Here is a 15,721-nt window from a genome sequence, read left to right as displayed (position 1 = left end):
AGCCCACCAGAAACGGACCAAGTGTCATCCTGCGTCCTTCTTGAGGTGATCCGATGGCACCGCACAGACGCCGCAGGCGGCACTCCCCTTGGGGTCGCATCCTCCTCGCCCACCTCCACCTTAGCGCCACCCCACAACCCTCCAGCCACCCCCACCAGCCACGCATCCCCCCGCAGCCCCAGCCCCAGCCCCAGCCCTAGTTCCAGCCCTACAGGAAGCCGGCCCCGCCCCTCCCAGAGCCGCTTGGCCCATCTAGGACTCGGTGCTCGACTACCCGGCGGATCGACGCCCTCGGCGCTCTCAGCGGGCGGAAGTGAAGGCGCTGGCGGTTGGGGCAGCAGCTGCCCGGGAGCTCTTCGCGAGAGTCGCGGGGAGCTTTGTCGTTGCGGGCCGTAGGGGGCGGCAGGCAGGCCTGAGGTATGTTTTGGAGCCTGGAGGTCCTGGCTGAGGGCCAGACTGGGGAGGCACGGACAGGCAGGACGGCGGGCGCCGGCGGCTGGCCTCGCTCCCGGAGAGGCGGGTGGAAGTGGTCCGTCAGCGCCGGTGTCAACCTCCTGCACCGCTCTCCAGTTCCTGGAGGAGGAAGGCGCGGCGCGGTTCCTGTCCCCACCTCCGCGCCCTCCCTGGGCACCTGCTCGAGGCCCAGAGTCCCCCATCCCTGCGCCGGGCGTGGGCCTCCAGAGCACTGACCCTCGACGGGTTGGTTGTAGTCGGCGTCACACGGCCCCTTGCGCCCTGCGTGGTTGTCACTGTGCCAGGTGTTAAGAATTTATTCGCGAAGAGCGAATGTGAGGCATGTTTTGCTTAGGTTTGCATCAGATTATGGAGTTATACTGAGCATTGCCTACCTGCCTTTATTCACTCTTCTAAGCGTTTACATTTACTGACTGCTTTACTCCTCACAAGAGGTAGATGCTCTATATTATCACCATTTTACAGATGGGGAAACGGAAGCCCAGGGTGGTTATGTAACTAGCCTGTAGTTACTCAGTTTTTTTCCTCTGAGACCATGCACTGAAGCTCTACAGCCTGCCCTACCCAAACACGGTGTCATCTCTCATTTAAGCCTGGTGATGCTTAACTTGGTATCACAAGATTTTGTAAATAGACACTTCCTAAATTTCCAAGAAACAGTTCTTGAAAAGCTTGTCTTTAAATGGAAATAAGCTATTCTTAATCGGTAAAGGTCAATCATAATAATAAGTATGAGAAAGTTCCTTTTTTAAAGAATCTGAGTGAACTGACAAGAACTTTTAAAAATACTTAAGAATCAGCCACACCTTAATTAAATCGTTTGGATGCACTATATTGAAAAGCTAGTTCTAACTAAGGTTATGTGGCTCAGTCTCCTAATACATAATAATATTTTATTTATAAAAGTCAGTATATTCTGGCCAGGCTTTGTGTAACTGACTCCACTAACAAAGAAACTGAAACTCAAAAGTTTCCTGAGGATCATCTGTGTGTTAAAAGATGTTGACTCAAAGGGTGATAATAGAAAGAGGATGATGTGTGCTTACTACTCAAATGTTCTCTTCTGTTTATGTAGGAACTTAATTTAAGCAGAGAAGCAGAGGATCTCCCAGTGTAATTGGAATAACTCTTGGAAGTTTCAGAAATTTCTTTTTTTCATGTCAAACATTTAATTTTCTGACTGAATATAATTGTGAACTATCACCTTTTGAAAAGATGATTATTAACCTGCTTAGTTAAATTTTCATTCATTCCTCTAATATTTGAGAGCCTGTTATGTATGAATCTTATGGGAAATGAAATTGGTACTCAAAAAGTTTTGCAAAGGCAGCCTTCTAATAGAGGACTTGGGATAATTTCTAGTGTCAGGGAGTGGCAGGATTAGGCCATGGTATAAGAAATGCTGGTTATCTATATAGTTAGTCTTTTAATTACTTTTTCACGCATTATCCAATTTATTCATCTTTATGTAGCCAGGATCCTAGTACAGTACCTACCACATTGCAGGAGCATAAATGTTTATTGAAAAGGTGAGTTTTAGGCCAATGTTGAGTAGAGAGGATTTTGAAATTGACTGGTATGGGAAATAACATTGATCACTCTGCTAAGCAGTATGCTAGAATGTTTGATTGTTCTCAGTTGGTGAGGAATATGTTCATGGATCTCCTGGAGTGCCTGGTGAAATTGCATGGTAGTAGTGTTGTTATTATCACATGGTTCAGTGTATGTTTATGTTATTTTAAAATAATTATTCTTGATACACAAAAACTTAAAGTAATTGTAGAGAAATATAACTCTTGAAGCTGTGGACACACCCATAGTCATCTTTGGCTCTCAGTTTGAAAATTAGGGAGTCAAAAGGTTTTTTGGCTTAGGAGTGAAAGCAATCACATACTGGTCTGTGAGCTACCACTCACCTGCTTCATAGCATGGGCTTAGCCTCTTTGGTCTTCAGTTTCCTTTTTCTTGTAGTCAGGGAATATATAAAACTAGATTATCTGTAAGAGCTCTTCCTGGTTTGAAATTTTCCAGCTTAGTGAATCCTATAACCAGTTAGCACTGTGTTGTCTTAAGGACTGTATGTATTATTAGTATTTACGTAATCTGTCAAAAGGCTAAGTTCTGGCTGGACAGAGGTTAGTCTCGGTCATTTTTGTATCTCCCAATTTTAGCATATGACTGACACACACATAAGAAATAAAATATTAGGCTAGATTCAGAAGGGGCATTTTTGCTCTCTCAATTAAAGAATAGCTAAGAACTAAACTATAATATTGAGTGTAAGTATAGCAGGAATTCAGAGAAGGGAAGGATTTGTTGGGGTTAGACAGAAGTCAGACCTTGATGGGGAGGATGTGGCCCTTCATAGGGAAGGCACAGGAATATCTGGGTGGTACACCAAAAACAAAGGCCCATAGGCTGGTAAGTAAGTGCGATTTGGATTATAGGGTGCCTTGAAGGTAAGGCAGAGGAGTTTGGAACTGATTTATCATGCATTTTTTTCCCCCAGGAAAATTGTATTAGGCTTGCTCAAAAGCTTCATGAACATTCTTTAACTTAATACTGTTGGTAATATTTAAGACTGGGGTACATCCCAGTCTTAATTTCTGGTTTTGATTTTAATAATTCCTTCTACTTACTGTTTCCTTCTTAAAATAAGTCTTGGTGTCAGTAGTGGAAAGAAGAGTGGACACTGGGATTTGGGAAACCTGGAATTTAATTAGAATGTAAGCTGCATAAGGTGGATCCAAGTGAGCACCTAGAGTGGTGCCTGGCACAAAGTTAGCATTCAATAATCATTGTGCAACGATGAATGAATTCTCCCTTTGCTACTTGCTGGCTGTGCTGTTCTTGGCAAGGTTGGCTCATAGTTTCATCTGTAAGATTTGATGATTTTTAAAGGCGTTTTCCACTTATAAAGTTATGTGATATTGGAGGGTAGATGATTTTAAATTTCAGTGTATTATAATTTTACCGAAAGACAAAACAAGACTAAAAGCCAGGAGTATTTGGTTTTAGTTTAATTTTAATGAAATCCCCATGTGATTGACATGATGCGTATCTGAATAAATGAGGGTCTCAGCAGGAATCAGAATTCATGCCAGATGGTTCAAATAAGGAGGTTTTAATAAAGAGACTACTTGCAGAGGTGTGGGCAGGGTTAGGGAACAAATAAGGGGTAGTGAGGCCCAAAGAGAAACTGACAAGTAAAAGGAACAAAAGGACAAACTACAGTGTACTGAGAGCTGGAGCCACAGCAGAGAGGTATGGCTATTGCCAGAGATGTGCTTGAGAGTGGGGGAGCAGGACTGAAGTGCCCCCACCTGAAACTAGTCCACTTCTGAAATCCAAAGCTCAGATCTCCCACTCCTTGCTTAGTGTCTTATTCAATTACCTCCATTACACCTACTCTTTTACCTCATCTTTGGTCACTCTCATATCAGAATGCTCAGTTGTATCATTATCCTTCTGTAGCATTTGGTGGCAAATTCTCAGCCCTTGACCATTTCAGCTCTTTACCTTCTCTAGTGCTTGAACTGAGCTGCTGAAAGCAGCAGGGGAAAATCTAGCATCTAGATTTGTACTCCTGTAGATCCATGATCACCATTCTCAACTGGCCATTAAAGAATTTTCTAGAGTTTTCCGTGTCAGTTCATCCTTCTGTCCTCTGCAGAATCTATTTTAAGCATTTCCTATTCTCAAAGCTCTCATCCTTTCACATAATCTATACTCTTAGCAGATAATCTTGCCACCTTCACAACGAATAGAACTATCAGTGGAGAATCCCACGCTCTTTCTTCCAAAAAACCTTTCCTCTTTCTCCAGTTACAGTGAAAGAGATTGCATTTACCCTAAGACAGATCTCTGTACCCCATCCACTCTTGCCTTTGAGAGCAGTTGCCAAAGGCTAATTCTTGTCAGCCTTTAAACATGCCTAGAGACAGACAACAATAAAGCAAAATAGAAAAATAATAACAGTACAAAAGTAGCATCCTCCTTTGATTTCACATTCCTCTGTTAAAATTTCTTTCTTTCCGAGGCAGATTTCTTAAATAGTTATTTATACTCAATTTCTCACTTATCCCACTGCTTTCTGGTTTCAGTACCCATCACTCTCCTGAAGGTCAGGGTCATCCCTGACCTTGTCACAAAATCTTGTTCCCATCATTTCCCCTGTATAGTGCTTGGGACATAGCAAGTCCTTAATAAATACTTGTTTTGACTGAACAATCTAAGGGTTACCTATTCCAAATTCTAATTTATCTATCTCTTTAACGAGGAATCCAGCAGTGTCACCTTTTGAGGTGCTGGGTGACCAATCTCTATATATATCCCAAACCTTCTTGATGGACTAAACAAAGATAGAAATCAATTTTATTTGATAATGACTTCGTCAGTATTGTCCACATGATCTTTCTGAAAAAACAAACAAAAACACACCAGGACACTTTTTTTTTTTCCTGAAAAAATTATGTTTTATAAAATATCAAGAACTAAAGTTTTGTTCACCCAATGTAGATCTAATAAAGAGGGAATGGTAAGGGACATGGGTACAGTTGGCAATAGATTGATGAATGAATGATGCTGTGCTTTTACATGAACTACTGTTCCTTCTTCCATTAAGTGGTGTTTCTTCTTTGAAATTTTTGTTTTTGTTTGTGTTTTTGGAGGGTGGTAGAAGAGGGGGTGGATTTGCACTGGCCTGTTTCATTTTCAGTATGTCATCAATGTCTGGTGGCATGAGTTAGAGAACCAGCCACCTTTAGACCTAAGTAGTGAAGTTTTGGTTGAATTGTAGTGAAGGTCATTGTCCTCTATGAAGACTTAGCCTGCTAAGGCAGGAGATTTTATAGTTTCTGGGAAATAAAGGAGTAGACTTTTAATTAACTCTTCTAATTAAGATGAAATCCGGTGCTCGTTTTAGGAGATTAGCTGGGAACTCAAGTATTTATGTAACAGGTCAGTTATGTAGGAGCTCTAGAGTGCCAAATCGTCAGGCTTTTCCCCTATATACTATCTAGCTTCCAGTATTCTTTCCTAGTCACTTCATGTACATCCCCTTCCCTTTAATCCCAAACATTATAGCAGGAGTGAAGATATTTTTCATATGTGTGTGTGTGTGTGTATACATGTATATATAGTGCCATTTATCTGTTGTATTTTTTAAATTATTCTTTATTCCCAAATAAATTAAAGCATAAAAACTTATGTTTTCACTTAAAAACATAGTGTATTTAAATTATATTTTGTTTGTAGGAGTGATGAAGGAAAGAAGTCTAAAGCAAGAGCTGGGAAAATAGGGATGCTTTATCTGTTCGTTCAGTCCTTCCTTTCTGCAGATGTCCCTTCTGAGACCAGTGATTCTTAGCACAATTTATACCCTATACATCCTTTTAGATTCGTGCATGATTATATTTTTTTGACCATGGTTTTGAGATGCAGGAGAGAGATGATTAATTTAGAAAGCTAGATGGAAGAGTTCATGACCCTGTCTCTGAGACTTGTCCCACCCTTGTGCCCTTAGATGGTAAAATGTGTGGCTGTGCTGAGATAACTTGACCTTAACCCTGCACAGGAAAAGTAGAGTCTGAGTTTACAGAAAACTGAAGGAAATAAATTACCATTCTTTAAAATCCTTTTCCAATATCTCTAGGAGATCCCTCTGGGGTTAGCCCAGCCCAGCCCCAAGAGGCAAGTCTATTCTAGGATAGGTTGAAGATGACTCAAGGAGGATGTGGTGAATTCTACATTTGCTTCTGTTGCTGGGTGGCCTGAGAGTCTAGTTGAGTGTAATTTTATTGTTGAAACTCTCTAGGCATCTCTGCAATGAGATTTTTCTGGGATCCTTTGGATCCATGATGGCTCTGGACAGGATAAGTCTATCTAGTGCTTCTCAAATGTTAATGTGCAGAGAATTGGCTCAAATGTAGGTGGGGTTGGGTTGGGGTCTTGAGATTCTGTATTTCTGATTTGTTCTCTGGTGATGCTAACTTGAGTAGCATGGGGAGGGGTGGAGTTTGGGAGGTTTTTTTTTTTTAATTGTTGCTATTGTTTGTGGAAAATTTTCACTTTTTTTGGACTGATCTAAGAAAATAGTGCTTTAACATCAGGCTTTCCTTGGCCTATTTGGTGAAGGTTCTCCAAGTCTTCAGTGAATCAGAATTTATGTTATTCCAACTCCTGGCCTTATCCCTTTAGCTGACCTGACAGGGTAAGATTACTTGGTTTCTTCACATTTCTTGTTAGCTATTAAAATCAGCAAAATTTTTCTTTAATAAGTAGTAAAAAAAAATTTGGTTAATCATTCTAAAGCTACTTTTGTGTTTCCATTTTTCTGTTTCTTTTTTCCTAATATCACTGCTACTAGTTATTTCTTAATGTATTTTTAGTCTGAAGCTTTGTAAAAAATAATTTTCCATCTTTTATTCTACCAATAAGTATTTTGGGAAATTAAAGATTGCATCACAATGAAATATGGGAAAATTATAAAATTAAATTTTTCTGACCTCTGTTGCAGAAACACTGTAAATTTATTTCGTGTGCTTCATTAAAGGAAAAGAGGCAGACGGGTTAAAACTAATATAATATAAATCTAAAAGAAAATGCACTTATTTAAGTATATATTATAAATTATAAGAAAATGTGGCCTTTCCTCTTTATTTTAATGAAATGCTTTTATAATGGTAATTTTCTCTTTTGACCTATGATGGATAGGAGGTTAATTGATGTTAAATGCGTGCTTTGTTAATCCTTCATCAGCTACTAAATTGATATGGGGGAGTACAGGTCAGGGATACACAAGGCCACGGCCAGCTTGTTTTCTCAGGGAGGTTTTTCCCTTTCTCCAAACCACGTATCAAGCAGTCCAGCTGTATGTAGAGGAGATTTCGCCACTCTCCCCTCCCCCTCTTTCCTTCTCTCTTTTCTCACCCCCTTCAACCTTCCCCCCTCCTTTTCCCCTCTGTGCTGCAGAGTGACAGCTTGTAGATGTTGCGTGCGAGGAGTTCAGCTGGCGCTGTGTGGTCTGAGTGTGTGGTCTCCACTCAGTCGAGAGGCTGCTAACAGGGTGGATGAGAGAGAGCAAGACTGTTTACTTTAATTTATTTCGGATGCCGGAATTGTGCCCAGAGTTTCTCCTAAGCTTGATTCCATAGCTAGCAGCTTCAATCCCTCCCAGCTGTGGTGCAGTCTCAACTCTGCGCCTGTCCTCTCCCAACAGGCACTTTCCATAGCATCTGCCTATTTAATCCCTTGTGGCTCAGAAATGTTAATAGCACTGCTGAGTGCTGTGATTATATTGCTTTCACTATGTCAAGATATATGGCCTTGTAGAAGTTTCTTTTGAGGTCGAGCTAGAAAAGTAAAGCAGAAATTTTAAGATAAGTGACAAAGTTGATGTACTTTTAGAAATTGGGAAAGCTATTATACAAAATTTGGGTCGAATTAGTCCAACTGTGCTCATGTAAAAGAATCTGGGAGTTTTGTGACAGCCTGTCATGTTTAACCATTTTAATAAAATTAACCAATTTAAGTTGACGGTTGATACCTTGACCCTTTTTGAAAATCTACATTGATTTTGGCATGCCTGTTTACTGTAGTTATTATATTTGTCAGCAGTGATACTGGTTTATTTCATAATAAAGATTTGACAGGTTGAGACAAGTGAAACTTTTTATGCAATAGTATAAATTTAGGACAATTTTTTTTCTAATTCTTTCATTATAAATAAATTAGTAGTGTCTTGATTTTATTCCTCTCTTACTTCTGAACGTTATTGTTGAGATGGTCAAGTATTTTGTCATTTAAGTAAACACTAGACTGTTAATATCACTTGCGATTTTGCATTGTTTAGCTTATTTCCCCATCTTCCCCACAGTCCTGCTGGAATGGAGCTGGTATTATTGATGTATTGTCCAGGACTGGAAAGTCTAGGCCACTGATGTTTTCCAGAGGGGTTAATATATGTAGCTTATTGTTCAACAACTTTCCTTGTTATTTTTAACCCTGAATTTCAGTAAATGAACTCAGTTTCCATCACTGGGAGGGTAAAGTCTTCCCTGCTCCCTGGCACCCTTTCAGTCCTGGCCAAGGCCAAGGTCTTCTTTAGTCTCCTTTGGTCTTAAATCAGAAGACTTTAGGAAATTAGGTAGTGTCAAATGCTTTTTTTTTTTCTTTTTAATGCTATCATCCTGTATTTCCTCTTGTGTCCATTTATGAGGGGTTCTATTCTATGTTTGCAGTAAAAATGGTAATCTAATTCTCCCAAGAATTCTGAAGCAAAATTACTGTATTTACAAAGTTGTGCAACCATCACTTCTATCTAATCCTGGAACATTTTCCTCCAAAAGGAAACCTTGAGCCCACTATCAATCCCTTTCCATTACCCCTCCTCTAGCTACCACTTATCTACTTTGTCTTTATGGGTTTACTTATTCTGAATTTTTATATAAATACAATCCTATTATGTAACTTTTTATGTTGATTATGGCAAAATATGTGCATAGTGTCAGTCATTACCCTATGTTTTTCACCTGACAAGAGAAAATTCTTTATATACAGAAAGAAAACATTGGTAAGTGATGGGTATAGTCAAGTAAACATTATAAAAAGAATTGAACTTATGTTTCAGAAACTCAGAAATATTCAATAGAAGCTGTGAAATGCTCTAGGCTTATATTTGATAGAAATGCCATGTGTGTGTATTGTCTGTCACTCACCCAGCCATTCTTTGTAGCAGTCAGTCATGCAGGGACCTATTCCCAACCTGTCTTGAACTGACCAATGTCATTGCTAACTGGCTTTTGAAATTTGATCTAGAACTCTAAAAGGATAAATCCTGATTGAGCCAAATCCCTCTATTCCTGTCTTTGCTTTTATCGGGCGAAATCCTCCAGGAATGAACCCTGAACAGGAAAAGGAGCAGGGTTTTGTTCTATGTAACTGAAGTGGCAATTGGCCTCAACACCAGTTGATTCTCTTTCAAGGGCAGAGAAACAGTGTCTTTCGAGCTACAATACTTTGGCAGCATTTTTAAATGGATCTTTGTTGAATACAAGTTCATCCTTTTTTTTTTTTTTTGAAGATTTTATTTATTTATTTGACAGAGCACAAGCAAAGGGAGTGGCAGGGAGAGGGAGAAGAAGTCTCCCCGCGAGCAGGGGGCTCGATGCCGGCTTTGACCCCAGGACCCTGGGATCATGACCTGAGCCGAAGGCAGACGCTTAATCGACTGAGCCACCCAGGCTCCCCCAAGTTCATCTTTAAATCTAAGACAAAAATTACTCTTCATTTGGATTTTTCATTATTTAGAATCGAAAAGTGGAATCTTTTTATATATTTTCAGTTCTGCCCTTCCTTCTTATGTGTGGATTTTGACAATTGAAAAATCAAACTTAAGTCAGTTTTGGCCTTTATTTTATAGAAATAAAAGATGGTTGAAAAATAAGTATTTTTTCGGGGCGCCTGGGTAGCTCAGTTTGTTAAGCATCTGCCTTCGGCTCAGGTCATGATCCCAGAGTCCTGGGATCGAGTCTCACATCCGGCTCCCTGCTCCGCAGGAAACCTGCTTCTCCCTCTCCCACTCCCCCTGCTTATGTTCCCTCTCTCGCTGTGTCTCTCTCTGTCAAATAAATAAATAACATCTTTAAAAAAAAATAAGTTGTTTTTCTAAAGCAAAGAATTATGAGAGGTCCAACTAATTTTGATTTAGAGGTTAAAAATATTTTTCGGAAAAGGACACATATTAAAGATTTTGCCCTACGTATTAGAATTTCTGATTTTCAGGTAATTCTTTATGGAAGAGGTAATAGAATATCAAGCTTTTCGCCTCTGGGGCCTTAAATTTAGAGGCCATGTTTGAACTTGACCTAGTGTCACCCAGAGAGGACCCATAGAAGACGAGTTGTTCTGCTGAGATCTTTGTGGTTAGTTTGGATTACTCTGATTTTTTTCTGTGGCATGAACAAATAACTTGTCTTTATAGTTAGCACTTTCATATAGAGTATTAAGAGGAGTTGTCACAGGTTGATTGAGTAAACTTTTAGGATGTAGTTAGGAGACGCAATTTCTGTAGTAGTTTTTGGTGATTACTATGGCACAGATTTATTGTTTATATTTGATCTTAGCCTAAAAAATAGATTTACTGATTTTAAAAAATAGTATATGGGACATGGTACAGAATGAAGGCATGGTGTTTATCTTGCAGTGGGACAGATCAAGCTGACATCCATCTCAAAGACCACATCTCAGTGGTTTCTCATAGCTGGAATTCCACATGGCCTAAGGTTTGCTGCTGTCCTTGAAGAGCCAAAAGAAGAGAGTTGCCAGTGAGCACATGTGTTCCCAGGTCTGTTCAGCCCAGCCACTGTTTTACTGAGTGTCTGCTTTGTTCTGGCCCTAGGCTAGGTAGTAGGAGTAAAGAAAAGAACATGAGGCAGTCCTAGCCAACCCCATTGAGGACAGTTCTTTATCAGGGACCTTGGTACAGTAATTCTTTTTTCCTTTTTTTTTTTTTCTTTTAATGTAGGGAATATTATTTGTTATCCCTTTCCTAAGAAAATCAATGTATAAGAGAAATGAACAGGTCCAGGATTGCGAAGAGGAAATGTTATGTAGTCAGTATTCCTAAGGAAGCGGTGTACTGCCTTGTATCCCCATCCGTAAGGGCCACTCCATACCATGCTCTGGAATTGGCCTTTCTGTGTCTAAGGCTTACTGCATTTCTAAAAAACTTGTATACATGCTCACTGCCACAGGGAAAGCAATATAAAAATGTAGAAAACATGTGATTTCCCTGACCCATCTACCCTCTCCAGTCTCATTCTCCCAAAAATGCTGACCTCTGGTGTCTATTCATCTCAGACTTTCTCCATATTCATACAAGCATATATACTTGTAGGCTTTGTCTTTCTTTTTTTTTCTAATAGCATTGGTTAGATCAAGATTCTAACACATCAACTCTAACAATTTTTTTAAGCAGGGGGCAGAGGAAGAGAGAGTCTTAAGCAGTCCACACTATGGGTGGACACAAGGCTTGATCCCATGACCCTGAGATCACGAACTGAGCTGAAATTAAGAGTTGGAAGGCTAATTGTCTGAGCCACCCAGGTGCCTCTCAACTGTAACAATTTTTGAGACAACATAGAAAAAATGAATTCAGGTGGGGTAGAAAGTCCATCGTAGAGATACAAACTAAAATATTTAGGATGATATGATATGTTTAAGGTTTGCTTTAAAATACTGGCTCAAAAACAACATAAAAATGTGTTGGGAACATGGAGGTTCATTATGCTAATCTCTTCTTTTATGTATGTTTAAAATTTTCATAATAATAGGTTAAAAAAATCACGTGGAGAGTTAGATTAGCATAGAGCTAAGGCTGGTTTTGAATCTCAACTCTACTACTTACCAGCTGTGACTTTGGACAAACTGTTTAATCTCTGATGACACTACCACTATTAATAAAACCAGTTAGCATTTTAGAATACTTCCAGAAACTTTTTCTATATATTTTAAAATCATAATTTATATAAAAATTATATAATAATACATATTTATAAGTGTGTAACATATATTTAAAAATAATTACATATTTTTATTTGCAAAAGCTGAAAATGTTCATATAAATATCCAGCTGAGAGTGTGGATTTCCACTGGATACATTACATGAAACAAGAGCCTGTCACTTCTTGCCAGATTGGGGGGCCTTTTCTCAGCTTTGGATGTATTTTCAACGAAGCTGATACTTTCTGAGCAACAGCCAGCTGAGATAGTCAACCTAGTTTCCCTAAATTTTGACCTGTAGGTTGTCCTTGGCCTTCGGGGAAGGAGTGATGGTAGTGTTAGTCTGGCGTTGTGCTGGAGGATGGCAGCCACCAAATATGGGTCCAGACCATAGACCTCCAGGTTTTGGATCACAGTTGCCTTTCTAGTAGAAGCTCTCTGTGCTAGAGTGATGTCCCTTGGATCGATTTTCCCTTTCTTCACAATAAGCTCTTGTCCAGGAAAGGTCACTTGATAAGCAGGTTGAAATTTCCCAAACATCTGGTCAGGAGACCGTCCCAAGGAAGGTTCATAATATATTATATACACATATGTACACAAAATGATTTTAAAATGTACAGAAAAAGTTCCTAGAAGTAAGTATTCTAAAATGCTAAATGGTTCCCTAAATACATACAGATTTATATATTTACATACATACATGTGTATGTCTCTTTTTAAAAACTGATTTGTTATAAGTATTCTCTTGCTCTGGCATGCTTTTCATATTTCACTTGCTGCATAATATTTCCTTGGATGGACCGTCACATTTTAGTTACATCATTTTCTAGTTGTTTGGGATGTTTCTATATTTTTTCCCTTTGTGGTAATAAATCATTGCAATTATGGGAGTCTTCATGCCTAATAATCCCCATGGTTTGGATTACTTTATTCATTGGTCACATTTCAAGAATATGTTTTAAGTTTCAACAAAATATTAGCAAACCACATTCAGCAGTACATTAAAAAGATCATTAACCATGATCAAGTGGGATTTATTCCAGGATGTAAGGATAGCTCAGTATTCCCAAATCAATCAATGTGTTACCCCACATTAACAAAATGAAGGATAAAAAAACATATATTTATCTAAATGGATGCAGAAAAAGCATTTGACAAAATCCAACATCTGTTCATGATAAAAACTCTCAACAAAATGGGATTAGAGGGAATATACTTTAATATAATAAAGCCCTTATATGACAGTCCCATAGCTCACATTATACTCAATGGTGAAAAATTGAGAGCTTTTCCCCTAAGATCAGGAATGAGACAAGGATGTCCACCTCACCACTTTTATTCAACACAGTACTGGAAGTCTTAGCTACAGCAGTCAGACAAGAAAAAGAAATAAAAGGCATTCAGATTGGTAAGGAAGAAGTTTCATCCATCACTATTTGCAGATGACATGATACTATAAAAAAAATCCCTGAAGACGCCACCAAAAAACTGTTAGAATTAATAAATGAATTCAGTAAAGTTACAGGATACAAAATTAATATACAGAAATCTGTTGTTTCTATACACTAATAAGAAAGTAGCCAAAAGAAAATTAAGAAAACAATTCCATTTACAATTGTACCAAAAAGAATAAAATATCTAGGAATAAACAAAGAAAGTGAGAGACTATACTCTTGACACTAGAAAACATTGATGAAAGAAATTGAAGACCGCACAGACATATTTAAAGACATAGCATGCTCACAGATTGGAAGACTTAATGTTGTAAAAATGTCCATACTACCTAAATCAACCTACAGATTCAATGCAAGCCTATCAAAATACCAACAACATTTTTCACAGAACTGGAAAAGTAATAATAAAATTTATATGGAACTACAAAAGATCCCAAATAGTCAAAGCAATCTTGAGAAAGAAGAAAGCTGGAGGTATCACATCCCCAGTTTTCAAGACATACTATAAAACTATAATAATCAAAACAGTACGGTGTTGGCACAAAAATAAACACATAAATTAATGGAACAGAATGAAGAGCCCAGAAATAAGCCCACATTTATATGGTCAATTAATCTATGACCAAGGAGGCAAGAATATGCAATGGGGAAAAGAGTCTCTTCAATAAATGGTGCTGGGAAAACTGGACAGCTACATGCAAAAGAAAGAATGCTTTCTTACACCATATACAAGGATAAACGCAAAATGGATTAAAGACCTAAATGTGAGACCTAAAGCCATAAAACTCCTAGAATAAAACATAGGCATTAATCTCTTTGACATTGGCCTTAGGAACATTTTTCTAGATGTGTCTCCTCAGGCAAGGGAAACAAAGGCGACAATGAACTACTGGTACTACATCAAATATAAAACTTGTGCACAGTAAAGGAAACCTTGAACAAAATGAAACGGCAACTTCGTGGGAGAAGATATTTGCAAATAATAAGGTGTTAATATCTAAAATATGTAAAGAACTTCTATAACTCAACACCAAAAACCCAATTAATGCAATTAAAAAATGGGCAGAGGACCTGAACAGATATTTTTCCAAAGAAGACCTGCATATGGCCAACAGACTCACGAAAAGATGTTCAGCATCACTAATTGTCAGGTAAATGCAAATCAAAACCACAGAGATAGCACCTTTTACCTGTGAGAATGACTAAAATAAAAAAAGATAAGAAATAAGCGTTGGTGAGGATGTGGAGAAAAAGAAACTGTTGTGCACTGTTTGTAGGATTGTAAGTTGGTATAGCAATTGTGGAAAACAGTATGGAGGTTCTTCAAAATTAAAAAAAAAAATAGAAATACAAAAAGAAAAAAGTAGAAATCCATATGATCCAGGAATTCCACTGCTGAGTATTTACCCAAAGAAAATGAAAACACTAATTTGTGAGGATATTTGCACTGCTATGTTTATTGCACGATTATTTACAATAGCTAAGATATACGAGCAACCTAAATGTTCACCGTTGGATGAATGGATAAAGAAGTAGTATATTTAGTCAATGGAATATTATTCAGCCATAAGAAGGATGAGATCTTGCCATTTGTGACAACATGGATGGGCCTAGAGGTATTATGCTAAGTGAAATAAGACAGAGAAAAAAATAGAATATGATTTCACTTATGTATGGAATCTAAAAAACAAAACAAATGAACAAAAAGCAGAAACAGACGCATAAATACAGAGAACAAACTGATGGGTGCCAGAGGGGAGGGGGAAGGGAGGGGTGGGTAAACCTGGTGAAGGGAAGTGAAAAGTACAGAATTCTAATTGTAGAATGAGTAAGTCACAGCATGAATGGTACAGTGTAGGGAATATAGTCAATGGTATTGTAATAGCATTGTATGGCAAAAGATGGTAGCTACACCTGTGGTGATCATAGCATAAAGTATAGAGTTGTTGAATTAATATGTTGGGCAGAAAAAGAATATGGGGTGCCTGGGAGGCTCAGTCGTTAAGCGTCTGCCTTCGGCTCAGGTCATGATCCCAGGGTCCTGGGATCGAGCCCCACATCGGGCTCCCTGCTCAGCGGCAAGCCTACTTCTCCCTCTCCCACTCCCCCTGCTTGTGTTCCCTCTTTTGCTGTGTCTCTCTCTGTCAAATAAATAAATAAAATCTAAAAAAAAAAAAAAAAAAAAAAAAGGGGAGAGAGAGAGAATATGTTCCAAGTCAAAAGAAGCATTTGTAAGACTTTGACACATTTTACCAAATTGTTTTCCAGTGGTTTATATTGGAATGTTTGTA

General features: G+C 38.6%; 1 protein-coding gene across 6 annotated transcripts in view; it reads left to right on the top strand.

Moving 5' to 3' along the window:
* The first annotated feature begins 290 nt into the window (after positions 1 to 290).
* EXOC2 (exocyst complex component 2) overlaps positions 291 to 15,721 on the top strand; it is a 276,304-nt gene continuing 260,873 nt past the window's right edge. For 3 of the 6 annotated variants that reach the window (XM_035030714.1, XM_035030709.1, XM_035030710.1), the window contains exon 1: positions 307 to 417. The gene's annotated coding sequence lies outside the window, so the exon portion shown is untranslated. Of the gene's footprint in view, positions 418 to 15,721 lie in introns of all 6 variants that reach the window. The other 3 variants (XM_035030712.1, XM_035030715.1, XM_035030711.1) reach the window with 2 other exon arrangements.

This window comes from Mirounga leonina, unplaced genomic scaffold, assembly GCF_011800145.1.
Source record: "Mirounga leonina isolate KUSES-001 unplaced genomic scaffold, KU_Mleo_1.0 Mir_366, whole genome shotgun sequence".
Lineage (NCBI taxonomy): Eukaryota > Metazoa > Chordata > Mammalia > Carnivora > Phocidae > Mirounga > Mirounga leonina.
This window is presented reverse-complemented; position numbering and strand designations above follow the sequence as displayed.